The following is a 27,386-nucleotide window of genomic DNA, read 5'->3' as shown; positions in this document are numbered from 1 at the left end:
AAGGGAGGGAGGGAGGGAAGAAGGGAGGAAGGGGGGAAGGGAGGGAGGGAGGAAGGAGGAAGGGAGGGTGGGAAGAAGGGAGGGAGGAAGGGAGGAAGGAAGGGAGGGAGGGAGGAAGGAGGAAGAGAGGGAGGGAAGACAGGAGGGAGGAAGGGAAGGAAGGGAGGGAGGAAGGGAGGAAGGAAGGGAAGGAGGAAGGAAGGGAGGGAGGAAGGAGGAAGGGAGGGAGGGAGGAAGGGAGGGAGGAAGGGAGGAATGAAGGAAGGAGGAAGGGAGGGAGGGAGGAAGGGAGGAAGGGAGGAAGGAAGGAAGAGAGAGAGGGAAGAAGGGAGGGAGGAAGGGAGGAAGGAAGGGAAGGAGGAAGGAAGGGAGGGAGGAAGGAGGAAGGGAGGGAGGGAGGAAGGGAGGGAGGAAGGGAGGAATGAAGGAAGGAGGAAGGGAGGGAGGGAGGAAGGGAGGAAGGGAGGAAGGAAGGAAGGGAGGGAGGGAAGAAGGGAGGGAGGAAGGGAGGAAGGAAGGGAGGGAGGGAAGAAGGGAGGGAGGAAGGAAGGGAAGGAGGAAGGAAGGGAGGGAGGAAGGAGGAAGGGAGGAAGGAAGGAAGGGAGGGAGGGAAGAAGGGAGGGAGGAAGGGAGGAAGGAAGGGAAGGAGGAAGGAAGGGAGGGAGGAAGGAGGAAGGGAGGAAGGAAGGAAGGGAGGGAGGGAAGAAGGGAGGGAGGAAGGGAGGAAGGAAGGAAGGGAGGGAGGAAGGAGGAAGGGAGGGGCAGGGAGACAGAGGTGGGGAGGCCTCCAGGAACGTCCCTTTGGTGTGTGACGGGGAAGTGGCTGAGTCCAAGTTCCCCGGGCTCCAGGTGCGTCCCCATCACTTGGGGACTCAGAAGGATGGTCCCTGGGGTCCCGCCCACCCAAGAGGATGGGAGTCAGTGGGGCAGGTGCTTCCAAACCACCTGTTTGCTCATGAAGGTTGGGCATCAGTGGCTCGGGCGATGACAGGGCACTGTTGTCACCTGCCCGCAGCAGGAGGACCCTGCGCCCTGGCGGACTCGGGGTTCTCGGTTATGGTCTCGGGCAGTCTGCTCGCCGGGGGTCCGGTCGGTCTGTCTGCCGCCTGCACTTTGCCAGTCCTGCCGCTGATCGTGCCTTCTCCTCACGCAGCGGGCATTTGCGGGACCCGCATGCGCGTTCCGAAGGCAGGGTGAGGGCGTCCTTTCCCTGCGGGGCCCTGCCAGCCGGAGCCAGCTGGGGAAGCCTGGGAGTCCACAGGGACCACCACTAAGTCACCCGTGGAGGGGACCTGGGACCTGGGCAGAAGGGTCGAGAGGGCGTGACCGCCCCTCCCTACCCCTGCCTCACTCTCTTTCTCTCTCTTTCCTTCTCTTTTAAAAACTTTCAGCCTGTTATTTCACCACCTGTTTGGCCACGTGCTTTCTTGCCCTCCGGGATACATCACAGATGCAGTTACGTGTCAGCTCTTCCTGGCACTCGGGCCGTGGTGAGCCATCTTTGTCCCAAACCTGCCCCTGTCATGGAGGCCAAGCTGCCAGCACGCCGGGGTCCCAGCGTGCCCCCAGACTCGGCTCTGAGGGCGTCGGCTGCCGGGCTCCGGTGCAAAGTCTGTGCGAGTGCGGGACGGCCCCGGAGGGGACTCAGAGACACCTCCTATGCGCACCCAACTCCCGCGGCAGGGGTCCCAGTCGAACTTCCTCCAGCCAGGTCCTGGTGCCCTCCTTCCCCTTCCTTCCAGGCTGTTCCAGGAGAGGGCGTCTCTTTCTCTCAATCCACACTGTCTTCCCTCGCTCTTCTCAGTGGTCCCTCTCTGTGCACGCACATCCCCACGCATGTGGAGTGAATGCCTTGCACACTCGTGCAACCCACTCATGCCCACGCGCACACAGAGTGCACACTCACTCATGTCTGCACACACAAGCACGCCAGTGCACATCCTCTCACACCCCAGCGCACACACTCACGCCCATGCACACACGGATAGCTGCCCTCACCTCTCGATTCTCTCCTTTCGGGATGGTTTCCGGTTCCTCCACTGCCCAGCCTCGTGTCAAAGCCCCAACCCGGCCAATCCCCTGAAACGCTTGGCGAAGGTCAGTCGCCCACCTCCTCATCTGCAAAGCCACAGGAAAACCGTAAAACTCCTGTTTTCCGTACCAGTTCCCCCCACCTCCCCTGCGTGCCCCTGTCTGGAAGACCTCTCTGCCCCACCCCTCTGGCTCTGCTTCCTCTCCCCCTCGCGGGCCTCCCGCGGGTCTCCCCGGGCAGCCCTCCATGCTGGGCTTCCTCCCCTGGGGTTTCCCAGCTGCCCCTCCCTGGGAGGGCCACCTTCCCGAGCCCACCTGGCCCCAGCCACTGCCCAGGGAACACCAGGGCCCATCCTGACCATCCCATCTCTCAGGGCCTGCCTTCCATCCCTGCTCTGGACCATCCTGTCTCCTCTACCTGGTCCCCCTGCTCCCCTCCTGCTCCCCCTCAGCCAGAAGGAGCCACCCCCAAACCCAACTCTGGGAACGTCATGCTCCATAGACCCCTTCCGTTCCTTCTCACTGTTCACAGAAGGCCAGCCCTGCATCGCACGGGATGTCCCTGTGGTTCAGTGTGATGGTTGCACGACGGCAGGCCTGCGGTGGTCCCCGCCATTTCACTGTCCCCTTCAATAGCCTCCTGCCCCCGTCCCGTCTCCCTCCTTGTCCCTGCGCGCTGTATATAGGACGCTCGGCTGCACACACCTGCTACTCCTTCTTGCACACTTGGTTCCCACGTCCGTCTCTTCCTCTTGGGCTGAGCTTCCGCACGCTGATCCTTGGGCTGCAGGGCAGAGCTGCCCACCCTTTCAGTTATTTGCTGAGGGAAGGAGCAAACCAGAACACAGGCTCTTGATGAACCAGTGGGAATTAGGCAGAGAGAGTGGAGATGGTTTTTCTGAGCCAACAAGGAGCAGACCGTGGGACTTGGTGCCGAAAGTCAGCGTGGGGAAGAGACGAGAACGGGGCGAGCATAACTGCATTCGAACGGACCGAGAACACATCCTCACAACGCAGTCCGTTAGCTTCAAAGAGTGAAGTTGTGTTAGTTTTCTCTCGCCACTGTAACAATCACGTGCTTACTGCCTCACACACAGTGCGTCTTCGCCTCGTGGCCAGCTGGGTCCTGCTCCAGGCTGCCCTTCTAGGCTGAGATCAAGGTGCCACCAGCTGGGACATTATCAGGAGGTTCTGGGAGCAGGTCTGCTTCCAGTCCTATTCTGCTTGTTGGCAGAGTTCAGTTGCTTGCAGTTCTAAGATGAGTGGATGGATGGATGGATGGATGGATGGATGGGTGGATGGACGGACAGCTGGATGGGTGGATGGGTGAATAGGTGGATGGATGGATGGATGGATGGATGGATGGATGGATGGACTGGTGGATGGGTGGATAGGTGGATGGGTGGGTGGATGGATTGATGAGTGGATGGGTAGATGGGTGGATGGATGGATGGATAGGTGGAAGAGTGGGTGGATGGATGGATGGATGGATGCATGGCCAGATGGGTGGATGGATGGGTGGGTGGATGGATGGATGGACAGGTGGGACAGTGGATGGATGGATGATGGATGGATGGAGGGATGGATGGACAGGTGGGACAGTGGATGGATGGATGATGGATGGATGGAGGGATGGATGGATGGACAGACGGGTGGATGGGTGGTTGTGTGGATGGGTGGATAGATGGGCGGACAGGTAGATGGGTGGATGGATAGATGAGTAGGCATATAGATGATGTATGCTGGATAGATGGCAAGTAATGGTGGATTTTGGAGTAACCCCAGATGTGTAGTTTTCCCCCCTTGGGGATCCAGGAAGTGTTCAGTGCTGCTCAGTGTCACTGAATATCCTGTTTATAGAACATAGAATATCCTGTTTCTGGGTACTGGGGATGCAGTCGTGAACCAGAATGCTCATCCACCCTAGATTCTTTCTTTTTCTGTACTTGCTTGGAAATCACTTGCTGTCCCGTCATAAACAAATTTTTTTTTGAGGAGTTTCTGGAGACAGCTATGGCTCACCCTAAATGCCCTGGACAGCTGACTAGGAGCAGCCCCCAAAGGCCAAAACCTCACCCCCTTTGTAGGAGGGGCTCTCCCTGGGAACCAATGTGGCTCAAAGGCCACGGTGACCCTGCACGTGTTGCAAGACAGTGACCTCTCTGTTCTGTCCCTTTCTCCTCACAAAGTCCAACTTCCTTCCTGTTGGTGGTTGGATTTAGCAAAACTGTTTTTCAGGTGAAGTCCCCTGTGTGGGAATTAGGGGTGTGTGTGTGTGTGTGTGAGCACATATGCACATGTGTGTGGAAGTGTCGGTGTGCGTCCACATGTGCCTGTGTGTGTGTGTGTGTGTGTGTGTGTGTAAGAACAGGGCTTGAGGCAGGTAGGGGGCCCTCGTCACAATCATGAAGGGGCACAGCGCACGCAGAGAGGCTGACGTCAGTACCACGAATGCTTCTGTCACTCACTAAACCCGCTGGGTCTAGACTCCTTCTCAGTGCACACGTCCCCAAAACAGTATGGCGGGAGGACCCTCTCTGCCCACTTGTAGGAAGATTCCTTTCTCCTTTCCGTCCCTCCCCACCTGCTCACCACTAGGAGAGCCACCCTGTCCCTGTCTTTCCTGTGCCTCCTCAGTGGCCTTCCGGGCATTTCTGCCCTTTGGGGGCAAATTTCTAGGGACCACACGGTCCCTGCACAGTGGGATGAAGAAATGAAGAAGTGAAGACATTCAGTGGGTTCCCAGAAGTCCAACCCCAGCCTTGCAGAGCCCAAAGCCTGAGGGCATCCAGCTTTGAGGGCACGTAGGCTTTGGTCCGTCCTGGGCGGTGGTGAATGCTTCAACAAGAGGGTATCATGTTCGCCCCAGAAGGGGCAGCTGGCACTGGGCACCTGAGCACATCAGGGATTTCCGCCTCGATCTCAGGATATGTGTGTCCCCTGGTGGGCAAGATTCTCAACGCCCCCCTGCGACGCCTGCCCCTCCGTTTTGAGTACGTGTGGAACCTGCAGATGTGACAGAATGGTCTCACGATGATACTACATTGTAAGGCAAAGGGACAACATCCTGGTGGGTCTGACCTGATCAGGTGAGCTGTCTGAAAGCAGAGTTTTCTGCGGGCAATGACAGAAAAGGAAGTCTAAGTAAGAGACGTGCCCCAAACGGCCTGGAGGAAAGTGAGCATCCGTGCTATGGACCACCGACAGGTGCCACGCAGAGGGGACACGAGGGGGCTCCCAGGACCTCAGTGTGGCCCCAGATGATCCCCAGCTACAACTGCAAGGAAACGAATCTTCCCAATGAAACGAGGTTGAACGAAGACCCAGGCGCCAGCTGAGAAGGGCAGCCTGGGAAGAGACACTGAGACTCAAGCCCACTGAGAACCCGAGTGGGGGTCAAGCCACATGGCATCTGGACTTCAGGCCTCCAGAAACGGCCAGATGATAAATCAGTGCTGTTTTCGCCTCCTAAATGTGTGACCGTGTGTTACCCAGCAGTGCGTAACTAGCGCCCGTCTAAAGCTCTGGTTGTGGCCGGCACGCTGGAGACACCCCGACCACCCCGAGCTCGGATAGTTTGCAAGCAAGACACGGTAAGTCTGTGTGGGGCTGTGTACCTTGAAGGTTGTCTTCAAACTCCTGTTTGCAAGTCTTGTGCAACAGTCCTGAAACTGTCCCTGGCAGAATGAGTTTTCTGTTTGTTTTGGGAGCAGAGCCTAATAATCTGGAAGGCTCAGCATCGTGTTGCATCGTGTTGACATTTTTTCTGGTGACTCATTTCAAATTAAATGGAAATCCTGAAAGGATTAATGAGTTCATACGGATTTCGTGTCTGGAGATGGCCGGTAAGTAGGAGCAAAGAGGACTAAGATGGGAGTGATCCCGGGATCGCACAGGAGGCTAACAACTGCTCGTAGTTTTGCCCTTGAAACACGAGACTTGCTGAGACAATTACAGCGGAAACATCGAAATGCCTCTCCGGCTGTAATCGGTGAGCCTGAGGGAAGCGGAGCTAATGCGTCGCGGCCCGCGGGTCCCCGTGACGTTCCCAAGGCAGCACTTGGCGTCTTCCACTCGCCGCTATTTTGCAAGAGCAGTCGTGAATGTGTCTATGGAGAGAAAGCGATCCCTCTGGTTTTTACGTATCACGTCTCTTGCAAGGGACTTTCTCCTGTCGCTTTGCCACAATGAAATACGAATGGCTCATCTGTGAGCGTGTTACGCGACGACTCGCCTTTTGGAAGTGTCCTTCCTAGTTGACATTTGACCCTCAGTCCGCGGACATCAGCCCCGAGGCTCCCGCGAGCGCCCCCGGCAGGTGCAGAGCAGGAGGGGAGGGCGCCTACATCGGAGAGCCGACCGCGTCTCCGCGGGGCTGCTCCGATGGGCCTGCCAGAGGAAAACGGACGCGCCGTGTGGTCCGAAGGGGACAGCGGAGGCCCGGACGCGGTCGCTCGCTTGGGTGAGAAAAGGAAACTCCGGCCTCCCCAATTAGATGGTGATTGGAAAGGAACCGGCGCTTGAGCGAAGCACGGCGTCAGTGTCCGTCCCCAGCCCGTGGGGAAGGTCTGCTCGCCGGTCTGCCATGTGGGTGGGGTGACGCCAAGGCCGTAATGCGCTTAATCGGGTCCCCTGACTTGCTGCTGGCAACACGCTCATTTCCTCTCATGAGCTCATTGCGCTCCGGAGGCTTACCTAAGCGTTTTAGTCAGCAGTTTTGGGGGGGGGGGGGTTGCTGCACAGGAAGATTTCAACGCGTTCAACTTCTACACGCTTCCTGTGTCTGTCTTCGAAAGACACGTTCTGCCCAGGATCAAGGGTCTATCACACACTCTCTTCCTTGGCCAGGCACTTCTGAGCAAGCCACGCCTTTCCGAACTTCCATTCTAGTAACGTCCGCTCCCCCCATCCGTCTCTGATGACGGCTTCCACACCAGACATAGCGCCCAGTTCTTCCTGTTTATTAATTAGGCTTCAATTTGTTCTCGGTGCCAATTTCCAAACCTCCCACGTTCTTTACTCACCTTTTTCTCTTTCCATCAATCAGCTTTTCCCCAGATGTAATTAAACGCTTATAAAATGTGCAGAACATTGTGTGATGTGCTAAGAGGCCCAAGTGAAGGGAGGGAGCACTCCTATCGAATTAGGATATGGGGCACACCCACGAGCCCAACAGTGTTTTTGTAAACAGCTTGTCGACAGGAGAAAGGAACACAGTGCATCTGATTGCGACTTCAGTAAATTACCAACCGTATGACACAGGAAATCTACAAACACTGACTTTCCAGGAGATATTTCCAGAAGTCTGAGAATTTCCCAAACACAGTAGAGGAAGGTGGTAAGCAGAAATCGCTCTCATCAAGCCGCGGGGCAAACTCAGAGGACTGATCTCGTCTTTTAATCGGTTGATGTAAGCCAATTTATGAAGAAAGGATTTCGCAACCTCTGCCACTAAAGAGGCTGTGAGCCAACTGGCTGGTGTTGGAGGCGAGGGAAGCTGTGCCCGGGAGATGGGTCTGGGCACATCCTGACCGCCTAGGACTCATGCCCTGCACCCCAGAGACCGTTGGGCAACGGAGATCGGAGATACGCTGCCTCCCCAGGGTCACCCGGAAATGTGCCGACCAGCTCCGTGGGGAAGCACAGATCATTACAGCCGTTTGTTTTCTCAGCTGCCGATGGGGACTCCTCTTTTGTAAATAGCCGTGCCTGCTCCGAACTCTTAGTTTGAGGGGAGCACAGGCCCAGGTCGGCCATGGAGGCAACTCCTTCACCCATCATGAGGTAAAATTCTGTAATCGGTGAATTCTGAGCATGAACGCGTGCCAATCTCAACAACTTATTCAAAATTTGGCGGGGGGCGGGGGGAGTGGAAATAATCCATGCATGAATTGCGATAAATCTAGGAATTGAAGTATCAAACCAGTTTGAGATGCCACAGAGACTGAAAAGCGGCCTTATGATGTCACATTCGTGGAGACATCATTTGCTTACGTAATTACAACATCCTATGTAGTAGAAACGCTTCCTTTTTCTGCCTTTATTCCTCTTTTTTAAAGACTCCTCCTCAGCCCCCACACGTGTGCACCTGTGCTCGTGCACGCAGACACGCGGGCCTGCCTCCTCCGGCACCTGACCTTGACCGGCCCCCGTCCACCTGGGCACCTCGGGCGCCACCCGTGGGGACCATGCACCCCTGAGTCCCGGCACAGCTGCCTGGTCCTGCGATGCCACATGACCCCCGCCGGACCACGGAGAGCCTTCCTGGGAGCTTGACGTCGGGAATCAGCCGCGGACTCAAGAGGTGTGGGTGACACCCATTCTCCCCCAGGTGTCCTGGAAATCACGCATGGCGACTTTGCACGAGAGAGTGCGACACACCCTTAGCTGCAGCGAGGTCGGGGGTGGAGGAGACACTGAGGCCCCCCGGCCCCAGCTGCAGTTTGGCCCTGTTCCAGATGTCAAAGGACACACAAATCTCCTCCCACAAATCCTTCTTGAACTCGGTCAGATTTCTCTCCCTTCTGTGCAGTGGGATCCTCACTAGAACCACAAAAGGAGATCCACCAGCGTGGGCAGTGAATATTTCCACCTAACGGGATCGGGGTGGCTTCTATTTCTGCTTCGCCCCCTCGCAGGAAGGCCTTCTTGAAGTTTTAATTTGCCGCACTCTCCCAGTTTCAGGAGACTTCGAGAAGAATAAAATCAGAAGAACGAACGTCGTTTCTAAGGAAAAATAAAAGAGAGAGAGGAGCAGAGATTCCAAAGCTGTTGGGAAAATTAGCTGTGTAGTTTATATCTTATAACATTCATTATTTTTATCATAATTATTTTCCTTCAAGTAACCAGACAAAACAATTAGTGTTACACGGGACAGATAGCATTTACCTGGGAATATATAATTGAACAATTGCTTAGCATGTTTTCAAGCTTGAGGAGCCGTCTATGCTAAACAGGGGTTGTTACATAATGAGACATTTACGGATAGAAGCAAGAAGCTGGTGCTGTACCACCAAGCAACTTGAAAGAACATTCTGGAAAGTCTGTTGCTGAAAGAACAGTTCTGCAGCCAAACCTACTTCCGCTTTTTTTTTTTAGCGCTTGTGTCCGTTTTCCAGGAGTCGGCTTGGCCCCAGGACGCAGCGGCCGCCTCCTCCGGGGAGCTCTCCAGGAGAGCCTGGTCTCCACGGAAGGACACAGTTGCCGTGTGAACTCGAAACGCAACCGGCTTACCTTCTCTTTGTCAGGTGTGTGTGCGTGTGGGAGAAGCGCGGTGCTCTGTGGATTCAGAGGTAAGAGTGCCATCTACTGAATTAAAGACTTCATTTCCGGCAGCCCCGGAGCCAATCCCGAGAGCCTGCTCCCCGGGAGCCCCAGCTGGGAGGGCGCAGGGGTGTGTGGCCGAGGGCGGAGGACAGATGCAGGGCAGCCCGAGGCGAGGGCGAAGGCCAGCCACACGGCGCGTGCAGCAGGAAGGAACGCTCTCGAGCACAGAGTGCCGTTTGCCGGTTCCAAAGACGACCTCCGCGGCTGATCTGAGAAGATGTACAGACCCAGAGTCGCCGAGGGTCCCCTGGGAGAGGCCTGTGTGCAGCGGGGCGTGGGGAGCGCTTTTATGGGCTCGTGTGTCCAGGACAGGACGGGCGTGGAGGGACGCACGCGGTTCAGAAGGGAGGGGGACGTCTTCGCAGCAATCGGGCCACGGGTCCGGCCGGGTGGTCCTCGCCTGGGACCGGGCAGGACCACACCCACGACGGGGACTCCGGCTCCGCCCAGGGCGAGTGTGCGGCTGTGGGGCGGGCGGGGCGGGGTAACCACCTTCCCTCACCGTCGCCGTGAGCTTGTGTCACCGGTGATGAGAGCGTGCCGTTCACCTGCCCCACATCACGATGGCGGGGCTGAATTTGCTGAAGTTTCAAAGAGCCTTTGAAGACGCTGAGTGTTGTTATCGTAACTGCTACATAAAGTTCCCGGAGGAGCATCAGCGAAGCCTCGACTCGGTTTATTTCACTTTCGTTTCTGTCGTGGAACGACTCACCCTCCTACTCGTGTCCGCACAGCTACTTAAAACGTTAACCAGAAGGGCCCCGAGCGCACACCAGGGGCCAAGGCCCGGGTGGCACTCTTGCGGGACTTCGGACTGCTGTCCGCGGTATGTCCACACCCGGAGGGGCCTGGAGGGTCGCAGAGGGAACACAACCACCTGTTCTAAACTGCTTTGGTTTTCTGGGGAGTTAGGGTTGACTTAATAGGATAGAGAAAGTTGGACCGAAATTGGACATGTGATAGTGGAGGGATAGCCCAAAATCCCAAGCGGAAAACCCCTGCTCTGGGATCTGTTCAGGAGACTTGGAGGCCCAGTGCTCACCTGTCCTGGGGAGGGCGTCTGCACAGAGCCTCCCCTGCTCACGGTTTGGGGTGTTTCCTTCCCTGGTAAAGCCCTAGGAGGGAGACGTTCCCTCCTGCTTCCCTCGGTCGTTAGAGGCTGGATGAACACCCATCAAGGTGGCTGAGGGTGTCTGCAGCTCCCCCCCCCAAAAGGGTCCCCGGGGGTCATGGGAGACAGACAGACAGAACTGCCCTGCTGTATGGCCGTCAAGTCACTTATAAGCACCTCCTAATTCCAGAGGCGGCTCCCTCGTTCATTCATACACTCACTCACTCAACATGTGATTGGTGAGTTGCCAGTCAGCCAGTGGGTAGTACCCAGACCATGTGAGGAGCCCTGGTCCTACCAGAGCTGGCATTACGGCTGAGACACAGACCCTTTAGAACTGGTAAGAAATTAATGTCATTAATTAATAACAAGTACAGCAACTTCCCATAAAAGAGAAGGATGGGGTATTTTGAAAGCATAAACCAGGGTAACATGGCCTAGCGTGGGGTTGGTAAATCTTCCTGGAGGCAAACCGAACATTATGGGGAAGGATATGTGGTTCCAGGCAGAGGGGGCAGTTTGTGCAAAGGCCCTAAGGTCATAAGGAAAACATGTGCTCAAGAACCCACAGAGCTGCGAGTGAACCCGCCCAGACAGAAGGCATGAGGCGAGGCTGGGGTGGAGCCAGGGGCAGGTAAGTAAGAGCCCTACCGTCCAGGGTAAAGATTGTTCATCCAACCAGCAAAGCTGTCAGGACGAGCTTTTAAAGCGGAGTCATGGGGTCAAACGTGCGTCCGGAGGGCCGCAGACACAGCGTAAGAGGAGTAAGGACACCGCGGAAGAGGCTTGGTGTATTGCGGCTGCACAGGAGAACTGGGGCACCTAACACGGGTGAACTGGCCGGGGCTGTTTCATGCCTGGAAGAGAACTGCTCTCGGGAGGGGACGCAGGAGGCACAGGGGCGGGAGGCTTTTCCCCGTGCAGTTCTGTCCAAAAGTCGCGTTTCTTCCCCAGGGACACAGGCAGCCCTGGCCTTGTGCGCAGTCCGGCGACACCCAGGTCCCCGCGCGGAGTGAGTGTGCAAACCGCGTCCTCCTCCGCTGCCCTCCCACGCACGAGTGTATTTGGGGTCGAAGCAACTCATCTCCCTGGGGTCAGAAAAGACACCGTGCCCGACACTACGTCCCTTGCACCCAGGCTGCTGTGCCGGGCCCCCCTGCCCCCCTTCCCTCGGCTGCCTGGGGTGCCCCAAGACGCAGGGCCGCCACAGCGGGCCGCCTCCAGTCTCTGGGGGAGCGCGTGCGCGTGCACCGGGCCTGGGAGCGTGCGCGAGCGCGTGTGGGAGCGTGCGTGCACGTGCATGGGAGCGTGGGCGTGTTGTGCGCGCACGCCGGTGGACGTGGGGGTCTCCAGCCTCCAGCTCTGATGGGGCTCCCCGCTCACTGCACCAGCTGGTGGCGCCGGGGCTCGGGGACCGACCCCTGCGCTCGCTCGCTCTCCCGCCCCGCGGAGCCTGGGCCGGGCAGCATGTACTGGGCCGTGACTAAGATTCCTCTAGACGCGTTGCCGGGTCAGAGACGGGCTCTTTGACGTTGGTACTTTGTTTACGGAATGTTTGTCCACCCGGAAGACTTTGGGTTGTTCCCAGTTCCAGTATCAGATGTGGCCATCTTTTCGCCTGAACTTCTGGGGTGCGCATCTTGCCAAGAAACCCTCATTCAGACTTACTAAAATAAGCTTTATGTTTTCTCCATCTAATTCCGTGTGTCTTTGCGGTACGTGTAGAGTTTAATCGAGGTGTGATGTTGCTTTTATTTTCAGAGGGAGGCGGCGTAAGAGCTCCCCGCTTCCGCTGGTGACCATAACCCGCCTTTGTTTGCTGGTGTTTGGGCCGATTTACACGCTCTTGGACTCAGCAAACACTTAGGGACCACAGCCAGGCCCTGCAGCTGGGGACCTGGTGGCAGAGTCCCTGCCCTCCAGGAGCCTGAGGTCTGTTCCGAGGACAAAAGGACAAAATGAATATGTAATCAGACGGGTGGAGACCCGTGCTAAGAGCCAAGGGAAACCCCGTATCACAGAGAAGGGAGCAGGTGCTTTGACGTCTCAGCGGGGCGTCGAGCTGGCACTGGGGTTGGCGACCGCTGACCGCCCAGCACCCCTCCCTGTGCAGCCCCCCACTCCTTCCCGGTCCCTTTGTCCCGAAGCCGACGTGCCTCTGCAAGGCCCCACCACGTCTGTGCTCCTCAGGGCCAGGGGTCCAGCTCTGGGGAACCATCTCCTTGCCGCTTTGTGCTGGGAGTTTACTCGTGTCCCCCGGTTTCCCAAGCGGGGTGTGCGTGTGATTTAGTGCTTTCCAGCAGGATTACTTCCGTCCCCATCCCCTCTACCCCACGGGCCTGCATGTTCCTGAGGACGGGGATGCAGCCAGGCAAGGTGGATTTTAGGCATCACAGAGGGTAGGTCAGAAGTGTAACCCCCCTCCCCTACCCCTCCAAAGTGTGTGTCTCCCAGAGGAAAGGCAGCTGGATGTGAGGAGGGAGTTAAACGGTGACTTCAGAACCCATGTCCTTTTTAAGGCTTTATTTGTATGCATCTGTCTGTCCGTCCATCCCTCCCTCCCTCCATCCAGCCAACAAGCGAGCACGTCAGCCACGGTGAGCTCAGGACCTAATGGGCCAGCCAGAGATGCAAATTGCAGCTACTTCAAGGGCGGAAGTGCTCCACTGAGGTGTCCATAGGCGTGAGGGAACCCCTGGAGGGCCCCTCAACAGACCAGGGCTTGGAGAAGCTTCCGGAAGCTTCCAGGAGCACTCAGGGCTGGCTGGGGTCTCTCCTCTGCTCTTTGGGTGTCTGGCATTTGAGTGACAGCAGTTCCCGCATGAGCACATTCTGTGACATCCGCTGGTTCCCCGGTGCCCTGGCCACCGTCCGAGGCTCGGCACTGGGCTGGTGCAGATGCCCGGGGCCTGGCCGGTCCTGCCCGTGGATGGAGGCCGCCAGCACCTGTGCTCCGGCCGGGTCGGGGCCCGAGTTCTCTGTAAGCTGGACGGTGGCAGTGGACTCGTCGTAAAGCCACGAGTGGGTTTTGCTTTTCTTGTTTCTTGTGCGAGGGGGAAGCTTTGTCCTCCTTCCGTCTCCCCGGCCCCCTTGGGAGGCGTCTCGAAGGCCCCTGTGGCTGTTTAAGTACAAGAGAGGCAACGGCAGGAAAAGAAGACCAGGCCTTACCCCCTCTGTTGCCAGGTCCCGCGCCTCACCCCTCCCTCGCCATCCCAGCACGCTCCCGGTGGGAGGAGCAGACAACCCCAGGTGCCCGCTGGGACCCTGGCCGTGTCTCTCCACTCGCCCCAGGACATCCTGGTCAGGATTTGGGGGTGGTGCTGACAGAGCACGCTCAGGGGAGCCAGGGGAGCCTGGCGATTGGATGAGACCCGTGAGGCTGCAGATGTCGCAGCGGCGTGGCCTGTGGCCTGCCCGGTGCACCAGCCCCTCGGGTCCCGGCTCCCCAGGGCCCGCGAAAGGCCAGTGGCCACCCCCTGCCCCCCCCGGCCCCCCCCCTTGCGCCCTCAGCCTCCGCGAGGCTCTCACTGCCCTAGGCGACGCCTGGGGCGTTCAGTCTCCCGCCTGGGGCAGGTCCACAGCCCGGCCGGGGCGCGTGGCCCAGGAATGGCTCCGGGAGAAGGAACTATGCATCCAGAGCTTCCCCGTCAGCACAGGATCCCCGAGTTAGGGCGCCTGATTTAAAGCACGGGCAGAGAAATTGTAGAACTGTAAATGTGAGTTTTCACATGTCTTAGAAGCTTTTTAATGTTTATTTATTTTTGACAGAGAGAGAGAGAGAGAGAGAGAGAGAGATAGAGCACGAGCAGGGGAGGGGCAGAGAGAGAGGGAGACCCAGAATCCGAAGCAGGCTCCAGGCTCCAAGCTGTCAGCACAGAGCCTGATGCGGGGCTCGAACTCGGACCGTGAGATCATGACCTGAGCTGAAGTCGGACGCTCAACCGACGGAGCCCCCCAGGTGCCCCTTCCCTCCGTGTCTTAAACATTTGAGGAGAGTTGACAAGATATGAAGGGCCAGGGCCTGCAGCCAAGAGAGTCCTTTCTGTGAGAGCCGGGCCTCCAGGCGCGCAGACACGGGGCCCAGGCCCAGGGGTGGGGGCACCGAGGCAGAGGGGAGGCCCCTGCTGAGTGGCTCTGGACTGCGCATGCTGGCATGCGGTGGCCACGGGGGAGAACACAGAAGTCAGATTCTGCAACGTCAGATTCCCAGGCATAGCCAGGGCCCCTCCGCGAAAGGCAGCTTCCTCTGCGGGCCGCAGGCTGAGGCCACCATCACTGGAGTGACTTTGGGGCATCGGGACCCGGTTCACGGCCCAGCTGCTGCGGCTGCGCCTACCCCTTCGTGCCACTTTTGGGGGTTGCCCGAGTGGATCCTGTGGCTCGGTGTTGGAACATGTCAACCCGACAGGGGGATGGTGGTCCTCAGACCTCAGCTGCCGGCCGGTGAATTTCCAGGCCTGCCTGGCCGGTTCCCCCATCAGCCGGAGGGTCCGGGGCTGCGGTGCGCCCGTGCTGGGTGGTGCATCTGTGCACGCCGGCCACCTTGGGAAACGCTCCCGGCTGATTGGATTACACACAGGACTGTCGGCTCACAGTTCTGGAAGCCGGAAGTCTAAAACCAGGTATGGGCAGGGCTGGTCCCGGTGATGCGTCCCTCCTTGGCGTGGAGGCACCCCTTTCTCCCCGTGCCGTCACATGGGCGTCCCTATCTGTCTCACCTCCTCTTCTCGTGAGGACAGGAGCCCTGCGGGATTACGGCCGATCCCAACGAGTTCACTTCTTTAACAGGTCCTGTCTCCAAACACCATCACATTCGGAGTCCTGGGGGGCTTCGACATAGGAATTTGGGGGACACGGCTGAGCCCACAGCCCCTGGGAAGTCGCCATGTCGGAGAGGGCAGCAAAGTGACGTGAGACAAGCTGTAATTTTATCATCCGTTAACAGCAGTATGTGACAGATCCTAAGTCACTCCTCCAGGTAAGGCATCTGAATAAGAAATAGAGATAATTTTTTGCATCACCAAACTCTCATTACATTTTCTTTGATGTTTTATTGCAAAGTTCTTTTTTGCACGGTGATATTCTGATTTAAGGACAGTGAGCGATGTTGCAGCCAAGGATCTATCCAAGCTGCGATAAACAGGGGGGCTAATAGTTTCCTTCCCAAATTATTTAGGTGATAACTGATGTGTGCATTTTATAGGTCACTGAATCTTCCCCCACGTGAAGGCTCGCGAGGAAATAGGGTTTTGAAGTATTTGAAATGGTCAAACTTTCATCCTTGGTAAAATATGAGGGTCATTTCAAACTCTCCAGAAGCAAATACATGCTCCTGTCTTTGATTCAGTGGCTCAGTAGCCTATGAAAATATGCAAATCAGTTATGAGCCAAATAATTTGGTAAGTACATTATTAACTAATAAAACATCTTTCCTCCTGATAATCTACCTACTGTCTGGAACAACTTATCACCGAGAAGCAAAATAAATGCTCAGTGTTGCAAAAAGAGATAAAAATCATGGAGACATGTGCACAAAACTATCTAGGAAAATGTCGGCTGTGTCGAAGATTAAGTAGAATGAAACGCAAATATTGGAAAGAACATACGTCCGCGTATAACAAGTCTCTGCAGCCGACTGGCTTCTCCGCTGACGTTCTTTGGGGAGTTGGCTGGTGAGTGTAATTAGCTCATCTTTAGAAACTCGTCGCCAGTCAGCTTGCAAACAAAAATGTACATCCTGCTGGTGGAGAGTTACCTCGTTTTGGGGAAGGGAAGTCCCAACACTGAACATTCTCGGAGTCTCATTTTCTCCCAAAATGTGGTGGAGAATGTGCGGCCACGAACGTGAGGACGGCTAGCTGCCGCGTGGGCCTGGGCCTCAGGGCTGGGCGGGAAGGGTCTTCCTGCAGGGTCGGGGTGGGCCCTTTCCTAAGCTCCGGGGCAGCTGGGCTCTGAGGGGAGCCCCCCACCCAGGAAAAGGGCAGAGGCAGGAGGCAGAGGGTCTCTGCTCAGCAGTCCTGCCTCGGTTTGCACATACAGATTCCCAGGTGGGATTTGCACCAACAAGTGACTTAACTTCTCTTAGAGGGAAACAAGAGAGTCACATTAAAGATGCTTGGGGGCATTTTGACGTGACATACGACGTGTCCTATTTTCTGTATACAACATTCATTACTGTTAAATGTTGCTGATGGCTGGGGCGCCTGGGTGGCGCAGTCGGTTGAGCGTCCGACTTCAGCCAGGTCACGATCTCGCGGTCCGTGAGTTCGAGCCCCGCGTCGGGCTCTGGGCCGATGGCTCAGAGCCTGGAGCCTGTTTCCGATTCTGTGTCTCCCTCTCTCTCTGCCCCTCCCCCGTTCATGCTCTGTCTCTCTCTGTCCCAAAAATAAAATAATAATAAAAAAAAAAAATTTAAAAAAAATGTTGCTGATGGCTAATTGATTTTCCCCCTAAATTATTATTTCTGAAGGGGGAAGAAGTCCCCAGAGCTCCATCCCCACAGGATTTCCCCCACCGGTTGCCACGGCCGTACTGTCCTGGAACCACCTCAACAGCATGCGTCCAGCCCCGCAGCCCCGCAGCGTCTCTAATCCCTCCCCCAGCTGGCGGCTAGATTGGGTTTTTAAAGTCGTATTTCTAGAGATACGGTGTGCGTACGATGAAACCCACCTCTCCTAAGTCCACAGTCTGACGAGTTTTGACAAATGCATGCGGCCATGTAACAACCGACACAAGAAAGACTGAGGCCATTTCCACCAGTCCCCCACCTGCCTCCGCCTCCTGCCCCTTTACCGTCAATCCGCTCCCCTGCCCCCTGACAGCCACTGACCTATTTCTGTCGCTCGACGTTTGCCTTTTCTGGAATTCTGCATACGGCTTGCGGTGTTCTCGTGCCTGACTTCCTTGTACACAGCACATGCCGCTGAGACTCACCCATGTGGTGGAGTGTGTCAGGACTTTATTCCTTTGTATTACCGAGCGGTATTCCATTGTGTAAATTTGTCACGATTTGTTTCTCCATTCACCGGATGATGGACATTTGGGCTGTTTCCAATGTTTAGCTATTAGGCATAAAGCTGCTGTAAATACCCATGTTCAGGTCTTTGTGTGGACATGTTTTCATTTCCCTTAGGTGACGACTCAGGAGGGAGGCTCCTGACTCATAGGGTTCGTGTGTGTTTCACTTCGCGAGAAGCCACCAGACTGTCTTCCCAAGTCGCTGTAGCCGTTGCCTTCCCCCCAACAAGGAGTGGAGGTCCTGACGGCTTCCCGGTGTCACCAGCATCTGGCATGATTAGACTTTTACCTTCTTGGACGTCCCAGAAGCGATCTCTGTTTCCACTTCCCCGACGAGTAACGAGCGGAGCTTCCCCCGCGTTAACCACACTCGCAGCTCTCGTGTTCTTTCCGTTGTAGGTTCTCAGTTTTTTGTTACGGAATTTCTGTATTAGGTATAAGAATTCTTTATATTTTTGAGGGGGGCACAATCTTTAAATGCTTTGTAGATATTGTCTCCCACCCCGAGGTGTTTTTTTTTTTTTCTTTTCATTTTTCCCAGAAGTATCTTTGGAAGGACAAATTCTTTACCTTTTAATGAAGTCCACTTGATGTGATGGCATTTCATCAGGCTTTGGACACCCTCTCGAAGCATCCTGAGTAGCTCAGGGTCGTAAAGATTTGGACCTAAGGTACACTAGAGAAGATGTGTGGTTTTAGCCATTAACGTCTAGGTCTGTGTTCTGAGTTTATTTTCGTGTATCGCGTGAAGCAAGGATTCAATTCCATTTTGTTTCGTGTTTGTATACGAACATCTGACTGTTCTGGCAGCATTCGTTGAAAAGAATACCCTTTCTGCGTTGAATTGCTTGGTGTCTTTGTTGAGAAGCAATTGGCTGTGTATGTGTCGAGCCCACCTCTGGATTCCTGGATAGAGTCCATTGGTTTTCATGCCAACACCACACTTTCTTGATTACTGTAACTTCATAGAAATCTCGAATAAAGTAGAGGTCCTGTATTTCTGTTCTTTCTCAGAACTGAGTTAGATGTTGTGAGTCCATCACATTTCCACACGAGGTGTTTGATCATTTTGTGAGGTTTACTGTCAAGTATTTCTTGGACGTCATGCTATCGCAAACAGTACTTTTTGTGTGTCTAATTGTAGCTTGCATATAAAAACACAATAGATTTTTATATACTGCCTCTGCCCGGTGACCTTTGTTTGTTCGTCGCACGTGAATGTTTCTAGCAGCTTCATTCATTATTGCCAAAAACTCAGAAGCAACCGCGTTAACCTTTAGTAGGTGAGTAGAGGAGGGAAAGGTGGCATGTGTATACCAGAGACCGTCATCTACTGCAATAACATAGATGTGGGCATGTACACTCACATGTAACTGTATTATGACAACAATAAACAGAAATGGGCTATCAAGGCAGTGAAGGAAGCCAGCCTGGAAAGGCTCCGTACTGTACGATTCCAACTCTAGGACATTCTGGAAAAGACACAACTAAGGGAAGATCAGTGGTGGTTCAGGGTTTGCCGGGAGGAAGTGAAGAACCGGTGGGGCACAGAGCATTTTTAGGGTGACAAGACTGCTCCGTGTGAGCCGTCACGGTGGATCCGCGTCATTACGCATTCGTCCGCATGCACAGAATCTGCAACACCCGCGGTGAACTCTGTGGACTTTTAGTTAATAATAATCTATCACTGTCTGTTCATCAGTCGTGACGAACGTACCACACCGGGGCGAGAGACTCAGAAAATGTGCGCATGGGGGAGATGGGACCTGGCAACCGTGTGCTTTCTATACAATTATTCTGCAAACTTAAAACTGCTCTAAAATTAAATTAATTAAAGTAAAAATTATGCGTTCTTGTGGTTATTGGCTCCGAGGGCCATTACATTAATTCCCCTAACCAACCAGGATAAAACCTCCAAGCTTCCCTCCCTGGCTTTAACGTTATGACATCTGCTGACATCTAGTACTCACTCAGCAACCACTTACAGAGAGCCAGATGCCGGAGATGTCTCAGGATACAAGGGGACAAGGTGCCTGTCCCTGTGGAGGACACTTTGTGGGAAGACAGATACATAGACCCGACATTAGAATGATGTCAGGCAGCAGTAATCAGGGAGAAGGAAGTTAAAAATAAAAGCGTGCTAGTGTAGTAGAGTGATGGGGTGGGGAGGGGGTCCGGGGGCCTCTCTGGGAAGCTGGTTTTTGAACTGAGCCACGAATGTGGACAAGGAAGCTGTGTGGGGAAAGGCACCAGGCAGGGCAGACAGCAAACTTATGGCCCTCGTGAGCGAGGCTTTAAAACAACGGCCAGTGTGGCAGGGCCAGGGCCACAGGTAGGGAGGGGCGGGAGGTGGAGACGGACGGGCCGGCACCAGGTCCCAGAAGGGCTCCCTTCTTTTTGTTCAGGGAAGCTTCTAGAAGATAAGTCTTAGTGGCTCATTTTGTGGATTGGTTCACATTTTCTCCATATGTGATCAAGTCATCTAGAAGACATTTTTCCTTTTTTCCAATCTGTATGTTTTTCACCCTTTCTTTTAAAAAAAATTTTTTTTTAATTTTTATTTATTTTTGAGACAGAGAGAGACAGAGCACAAGTGGGGGAGGGGCAGAGAGAGAAGGAGACACAGGATCCGAAGCAGGCCCCAGGCTCCGAGCCATCAGCACAGAGCCCGACGCGGGGCTCGAACTCATCAACCGGGAGATCGTGACCTGAGCTGAAGTCGACGCTCAACCGACTGAGCCACCCAGGCGCCCCTTCCCCCTTTCTATCCCTAGAGTTTTTGCTGAGAGTTTTTGTCATAAAGGGGGATGAGACTTTGTCAATTGCCTTTTCTGCATCCACTGATACGATCATATGATTTTGGTTTTGCTGTTTTAATCTGATATGATTTTGAAATGTGAAGCCATTAACGTTCTTGGGCTGCATCCCACTTGGTCATGAAACAGGATCTTCTTTTATAAATTGCTGGGTTCGATTCACTAACATTTGCATGAGGAATTTGATGACTAGACTTACCGTCTTCAGTTTTGTGGTAAGGTCCCTGCCTGCTTCTCTTATGAGTCCACTCCCGGCCCTATGAGTATATTCAAGAGTTTCCGTGGGGCCAGAGTCTGACAGCACCCTCGGAGAAACCATCTGAACTGGATACTCTCTCCGGGGAAGGTCTTAGAGTGGGAGCCACCGTAACAGACACAGGGTCTCTGTCTTCAGTGCAGTCTGGTGGTTTCCCTCACACGAGGCCTTTGCCGATTTCACCTGAGTTGTGGGAGGTGTTGGCACGAAGCTGTTCGCAAACGCCCTCGTTCTCTTTGCAACGTTTGTACACTCTGCACATGTGGCCTGTCCCTCAGAGTCCGGGCGCGGGGACGCTGGGTGAAGCCCGGGCCTGTGGCTCTGGTGCAGTGTCGCGGCCTCCCCCTGGAATGCCTCCTGGGGCCACGCTTTCCATTTTCCAGTGTCTGCAGGTCACAAGTAGTTTTTCCTTCGGGAAACTGCCCAGGACCCCCACACTTCCCTCTGGGGCTAGACCTGCGGGTGGAAGTCACAGGTAGAGGGAGGCCTGTAAAGTCTCCCGCTCTGAGCAGTGTTCCCCGAGTGAGCGGTGGAGAGGCACGGAGGAGGCAGACGCTGACTGGGACAGAGGGTACGCCCCGGGACTAGAGTCCAGGGCCCTGACCACCCGCACGTGTCTTTCCGCGCTCTGTGCTCGGGCCCTCTGGTCTTGCGTTCACACGGCCTGCTCGCTCTCGGCTGCTCAGAGTGGGGGACGCGGTCCTGGCGGTGACACTGCTCCAAGAGCCCCACCAAACGTCACTGGACAAGGTGGGAAATGTCTCGATGCTAAAAGCAAAACAAAACAGAAAACCCTTGGTGCCCTGTGGCTTCCTCCCCAGCTCTGAAACAGGTATTTCGGCAATTAACAGAGGAACCATATGGGATCCGGGGGCTCGTATGTAACCTTCTCGCCTTCATCACGGGGGGAGACATAGCCATGATCGCTGGGAGTCTGAATGGCAGATTTCGTTTGGAAAGTTCGCTTTAATGAAAGGTAGTGACAGCCTCCAGGGACATTGGCTCCTCGTTGGATCGTCCCGTACTCCAGCCCTTGTCAGATTTCTTCATCTGAATCTCTCTGTCTATTTGCTCAAAAACCCACGAGGTGAGTATCACTTTTATCCCCATTGAGCAAACAAAGCAAAACGAAGCCCAGGCCTGGCCCTCGGAGAGGCTGGGGCAGGTGTCACAGTGGGTCGTGGGGGGTTCACCGTGGCGCCCCAGGGCCTTGCCGCGGCACTTAGCATGATCTGTTACTGTCACAACTGCAACCCTTTCATTAAACGTGCCTGTTTGAAAACGCTTGAAATGTTTGGCTTGTGGTGCTCATGGGGCGGGGAGGTTATTGGGTAGGCTACCACGAGAACTGTCTGGAAAAGGTCCGGCGAGATGGGCTGCTTGCAAATGAGCCTGAGCTGTCCTCGTCCAGTGTCGTTTCTTCTGAGGTCACTTCTTTCCAGACCGGCCAGGGCGGGAGAGAACGTGAGGTTCGACGCGGCGGGCGCACGGGTCGTGGTGCCGGGAGAGGGATTCTAAAGCCCGTGTTACAGTCAATTAGGACGCCTCTGGATGAAGAACCTCTTGTCAGCCTCAGCGCTGCGCCATTCATTTGTCTGGTTCACTTTCTAAAATAAAGCACCAGTGACTGGGAGTAAATCTCAATGTGCTTTGGCTTCCCGGGGTGTTTTAATTTCCCGTGCATTGCTTTTGACGGTGGGGCTCACGGACTGACACGGGCTCTCCCGTAGCTTTGGATTTTATCACATGCCCAGGAGTGGGAAGGTGAAAATCCCTACACAGAAAAGACAAAACAGAACAGAAGCTCAATAAACAAAAATAACAGTGGAACTCCAACCCCCAGAGATCTGTGTGTGGCCCACAGCTGTGCTGGGCGGTGTCCCTTCTGGTCCCAGTCGTGGGGCCAAATGTGCAGGTGCGGCCTGCTGGAGAGCGAGCTCGGCCCCGTGAGCAAGGAGGCTTATCTTGTTTCTGTCTGCAGACAGCCATTCTTTACTGCTGTTGGTGCTCTGACACTGTTTTGCGACCACCCCACGTGCCTGTCCCCCGAAATCCCGGGTCTCTGCGTGATGGAGTGGGGCTGTGGCTCCTGGGGACGTGAGCATCACCCCCAGTACCAAGGCCCACACTGAATCCCGAGGGAGTATCCTCCCCTGCACCCCCAAGAGCCAGGACGAGCCCTCGCCCCCAAATTTAGCGCCTTTCTGGCTGACTTCCAGATCTGTGCCAGATTGTGACCAGCCTACTTCCCAGAAGTCTGACCCCTGGATAGGGCAGGACTTACAGCAGTGACTTAGCACAAAGTGACATAGGGAATGCCTCGTGCGAGCTTGCCAGAGTCAGAGTAGAACCAACACCCCGAAACCTTCTAGTGTTTTCCGTCAGTGGTGGTAACAATTCCAGAACGCTGACCAGACCCAATACAGACTCAGGCTGAATACTGTCAGATCCAGCTGGGCCCGGGACTGCTGGCGTGCACCCCGCACCCCAAGGTTCCCCCACCTTCTTCCCCCATGGCCCCTCCCAGGCCCCCCTTGCCCACTGGTCTGGCCCGCATTGGCCACGAATGGCAGACCCCCGGGCAGGTGCTGGCAGGATCCTGGGGCATGGGAGGAAGGAGAGGCCAGGAGATTTCTCCTCCTCTGCTATGGCTGATTCTCCCTCCATCATCACGTGCCTGTCCTCTGAGGTCCACGGACTGCACACGGGCCCCCTTTCTGAGGTCCTGGTCTCCAGATTCATCATCCCCATCAGCCTCGGGCTCTGCTCGCATCACCTCCTCTGTTCCTCCCCCAGGCAGACTAACTAGGTCGCTGCTGCTAAGTTCTTGTGGGCGCCCCAGTCTGGTGGATGTCCCAGTCTGGTGGGCGACCCACCTTTCCCTTCACCTTTGCGGCCACCCTCACCCCACCGGCTGGCCTGGGTTCCGTTGCCTCGACCAGGCTGAGGCTTGTACAAGCTTGTGGACAACCCACCACATTCAGAGTCTATAATTTGGGTCCATGGTGATAAAATATTCACAGGGAGGCTAGCCGGAGCCAGAGGAAGGGCAGGTCGGTTCCATCAGGGGCTCTGAGCCTTTGTTTTCAACGTCTCCATAGATGGGCATTTTTCATTCTGCCAGGGGCCCCAAATCTGGTTATTTCACAGGTAACAGAGCCCAGTGGGGCCCATGCTGAAGGCCGGGAGGGTGGCCTGCGTGTTGGCAGGGTCACCTCTGTGGGCCGCCGAGCGCACAGAGGGGACAGCGAGCCCGCGCGCCCACGGCGGGAAGGCCCCCAGGGCTGTGACGTGTGACGTGTGCTGGCTGAACGGGGAGGCCGTTCAGGCCGGATGCCGCCCCGCCGAGCTCCGCGGCCAAAGGCCACCCTCGGCTGTGCTCAGACCCACCTGACGTCCCCCCGCGGGGGCCGCTGGCAACGTTGGGCGGGATACTTGGCGCAATTGAAATTTGGACAATTCAGGGTATGACCCCAGAAACAGAGTTCACCCAGAAGGTTTCCGCTGGAGTCTCGACAACGAGGAAATAGGAACTCAACACTATACGGTGTATCTATTTGATCTTTCAAATCCCCTTTTTGCCTTAGCAGTGAAAATCGTTTTAAAAAATACAAAGACAAGTATGGAGGAAAGGGCTTTCTCTGTGGTGTAAATCATAAGGGCCAGAAGGCCGTGTCTGGGGCACAGGAACCGGCCGATGTCTTCTGTCGCACCAGTGTGCCCGTCCTGGAGCAGCAGGAAATGGACGTAAAGGATCAGCAGCGATGCCCTTTGCCGCAAGAGGACAGCCATGGATCTAAACGTACACACGGAGATTGAACACCCCAGGCTCGCACTGAAAAAGGGCTCTCGACGTTTTGAAGCCCGCGGGACGTCGAAATGTTTGAAGCTCACATCTGAGAGCGGCACATTTTGAGCATCCGTTGAAGGAGGAAGTATGCGGTGACGATGATGCCTTTACTGTACTTGGAGAGCCGTCTGCACACGTTCGAAGAGGCCCTGGTGTCCCACACGTGCTCCCAGCTGCATGCGCTTTGTCCCCACGGCATGCTGAATGCTCCCTCGTTCCCTGGGGCCTGATGTTCTGGTCCTTCTCTCCACCTGCGGGGCCCCGGGCCCCGACCAGGGCAGCTCACCGTCAGGAGCAAAAAGGAAAGAAATGCACCACCGTCCACAAAGTGGCTTCTTTCTCCTGGGTGACGGTTCCTGCTCCTGTGCAGCCTGACTCCCACCCTACAGGCACAATCTTAACAAGGACCCCGCAGCGCACGCTCACTCACACCTGTGCTCTTCTGCTGTCTTCTTCTGTTCCAGGGCTCTCAGCGCTCGAGACCCCCAAACACTCAGCCTCGTGACGAAGCTTGTTCCGAGCGACCCTCGCGTCCGTGTGCAAGGTGGCGGGATGGTGGCCGCGGGCTGGCCCTGCTCAAGGCACTGAGCCAGCGAGCGTCCCAGCAGCCTCCGCACCCATCGCTGCCTTTACGTGAGCCGGGCTTCGGTCTTCGCTTCCCGAAGGTTCCTGGACACGCCCCCCGCAGCGGGAGCACGCGGCGCTGAGCCCCTGCAGACAGCCGCAAAGCAAAACCCACGTTTCGATTGATTCAGTCTCCCCAGGCCACATTACAGCTGGTTTACATTTCTTGATCAGAGATCTCTAATCTTGCCTTAGCACGGGCCCTCGTGTGACTTCCCTCTTCCGCTGAAACTTAATTCCATTGGGCAAATATGTATAACCGTTCGCTGCTCACACTGTGTCCTGAGACAAGCAAGGGAGTGGGAGAGGTGCCCTTCAGAAAGGCCCAGATGCCGCAGGACAGGGCTTCCAGGCTGCCGGTGTGGGAAGAGGGAGGGCGCTGCCTCGGTCCGGTTGCAGGGAAACAGCAGCACTAGCGGGCTTTATGCGTATGGTCTGCAATCACTCGCTGTTTGCAAACTGGGGACCAAGGAAGCTGTTGCCGCTGTCTGAAGGGGAGCCAGTGGTGTGGGCCCCGGCCCGGGGCCAGGTGAAGACCAGTGTCCCAGATGCAGAAGTCGGGCAGAGAGTGAATTCTCCTTTCCTCTGCCTTTTTTTCCGTCCGGGCCCTCGGAGCACTGGACAAGTCCCACCCTCGTCAGAGAGGACATCCTGCTTCACTGACTCAAATGTTAACCTCACCCAGAAGCAGCTTCACAGACACAGCCTGAATCAGGTTCGACCAAATATCCCGGGTGCCTGTGGCCCTGGTGGATGTAAAATTGACCCTCACAGGTGGACAGGCCCAGGTGGGTGTGGCCGGCTGGCCATTTCCCTGATCGCCCCTAGAGTGATGTGGTCCTCACGGCCTTCCAGGAAGTGGGCTAAGATCTGTCTGCGTGCTTTCCAGAGTGGTGAATAAGGCTCTGTCTCCCAACCTCATCCACGCCTCCCTGGGCTCAGGCTGTGAACCCCCGTCTGGATGTATCCATGGCGAGCGGGGCAAGCGGGTTGCATAGGCCGAGCCTTGTCCCCAGTGACCACTGGGGAGCCGTGTGGCCGCACCTGCCGCTCGGCGCTTGGTGGGAAGAACAGAGCCAGTCCCATACAGGGAGGGCGTGTTGACCGAGGGGACAAAGGTGGAATCGTTCCCCCAGGCCGGCTCGTGGTGTTATCAGCTGGAGAACGCCCTCTCGCTTGAACGGAGCCCGCCATGGCCTCACATAATGAAGTGCAAACAGGATTTTGAAAAAAGGGTGCACAGCCCGCAATTTTGTAAGGAGCTCTGGTTGGACTTCCTGCCTACACTGAGTTTAATTGGGAGGCCGTCCACGTCAGACATTTTCACGCAATGTCTACCCTTCGGCAAGGTTCCCACGGAGCACAGAAAGTGGAAAGAACATCTTCCCATCTGCTGGGTGGCCACCCATTAGGCACAGTGCTAACACCCAGCGAGAACCCGCATTTCACGTTCTTCTGCATTGCTTTCTACGGTCAAAGCCTTCTCCTGCCTCCGGTAAGTCGAAATTTTGTTGATCGTCCCTTATTTTTCTAACCGAGACGCCTACCCGTTGGCCGGGAAACAACATGACTCATTCGAATCTAATGACCTCGGTGTGGAATTGCAATCTTGGAGATCGAGTAACGCTTCAGACCCCACCCCTCCCGAAGAGGACGGGCAAATAAGTGGTCAGGAAAGGTGCGTGGTTCTGCTTTTCCAGTTATGGGGTCAGGAGGTCGTCCGTCCCCAGGCGGCCGGCAGTTAGGGCACCCACGATGCCACACGGTCACGAGGCACCGCCTGGACCAGACCCCGGGGCGGGACGCGTTCCACCCGGAGGGACACAGACGGTCCGTAGGGCTCAGGTAGAGACACGGCCGCAACATCTACCGTTTGCCCCGAGATGGTGTTTCACACGTTTTAGATTACGGAGCTTAAATTAGCATGTCTGATAAGACACACGGTCTCCGTCCCGTCAGAGGGGCACCCGGTGCGGCCTCTGCGGCCAGCACCGTGACCTCCGAGCAGTCAGGGGAGTCACCGCTGGAAATTATTTATCACCGAGCAGTCCTTCCATTTCAGCCTCCTGGGTCTTTTGCATCTAATTGACACAGCAATAATGGCCTATGAACTTTTGATCCAATTAATTGTTAATGAGAGGTTTGATTAGCAAATAAAGGGCCTATTAGGTTGGCTGGTTGTCTTTCTGTCATAATAGCGGGGTCAACATTCTGCAAAGGGAAGAGTGAAAGGGGTGCCGGCTATGCACTCTTTTATTTTTTTTTTTTAATTTTTTTTTCAACGTTTTTTATTTATTTTTGGGACAGAGAGAGACAGAGCATGAACGGGGGAGGGGCAGAGAGAGAGGGAGACAC

At 55.6% G+C, this 27,386-nt stretch overlaps 1 long non-coding RNA gene across 1 annotated transcript; it reads right to left on the bottom strand.

The window, feature by feature from the left end:
* Positions 1 to 8,056: 8,056 nt before the first annotated feature.
* Positions 8,057 to 9,380, bottom strand: LOC131502872 (uncharacterized). Its single transcript, XR_009257230.1, has 2 exons — positions 9,265 to 9,380; positions 8,057 to 8,757 (listed from the first exon to the last, which is right to left on the bottom strand). It is a non-coding gene; the product is annotated as an uncharacterized LOC131502872 (long non-coding RNA).
* Positions 9,381 to 27,386: the final 18,006 nt, after the last annotated feature.

This window comes from Neofelis nebulosa, chromosome 1, assembly GCF_028018385.1.
Source record: "Neofelis nebulosa isolate mNeoNeb1 chromosome 1, mNeoNeb1.pri, whole genome shotgun sequence".
Taxonomy (NCBI): Eukaryota; Metazoa; Chordata; class Mammalia; order Carnivora; family Felidae; genus Neofelis; species Neofelis nebulosa.
This window is presented reverse-complemented; position numbering and strand designations above follow the sequence as displayed.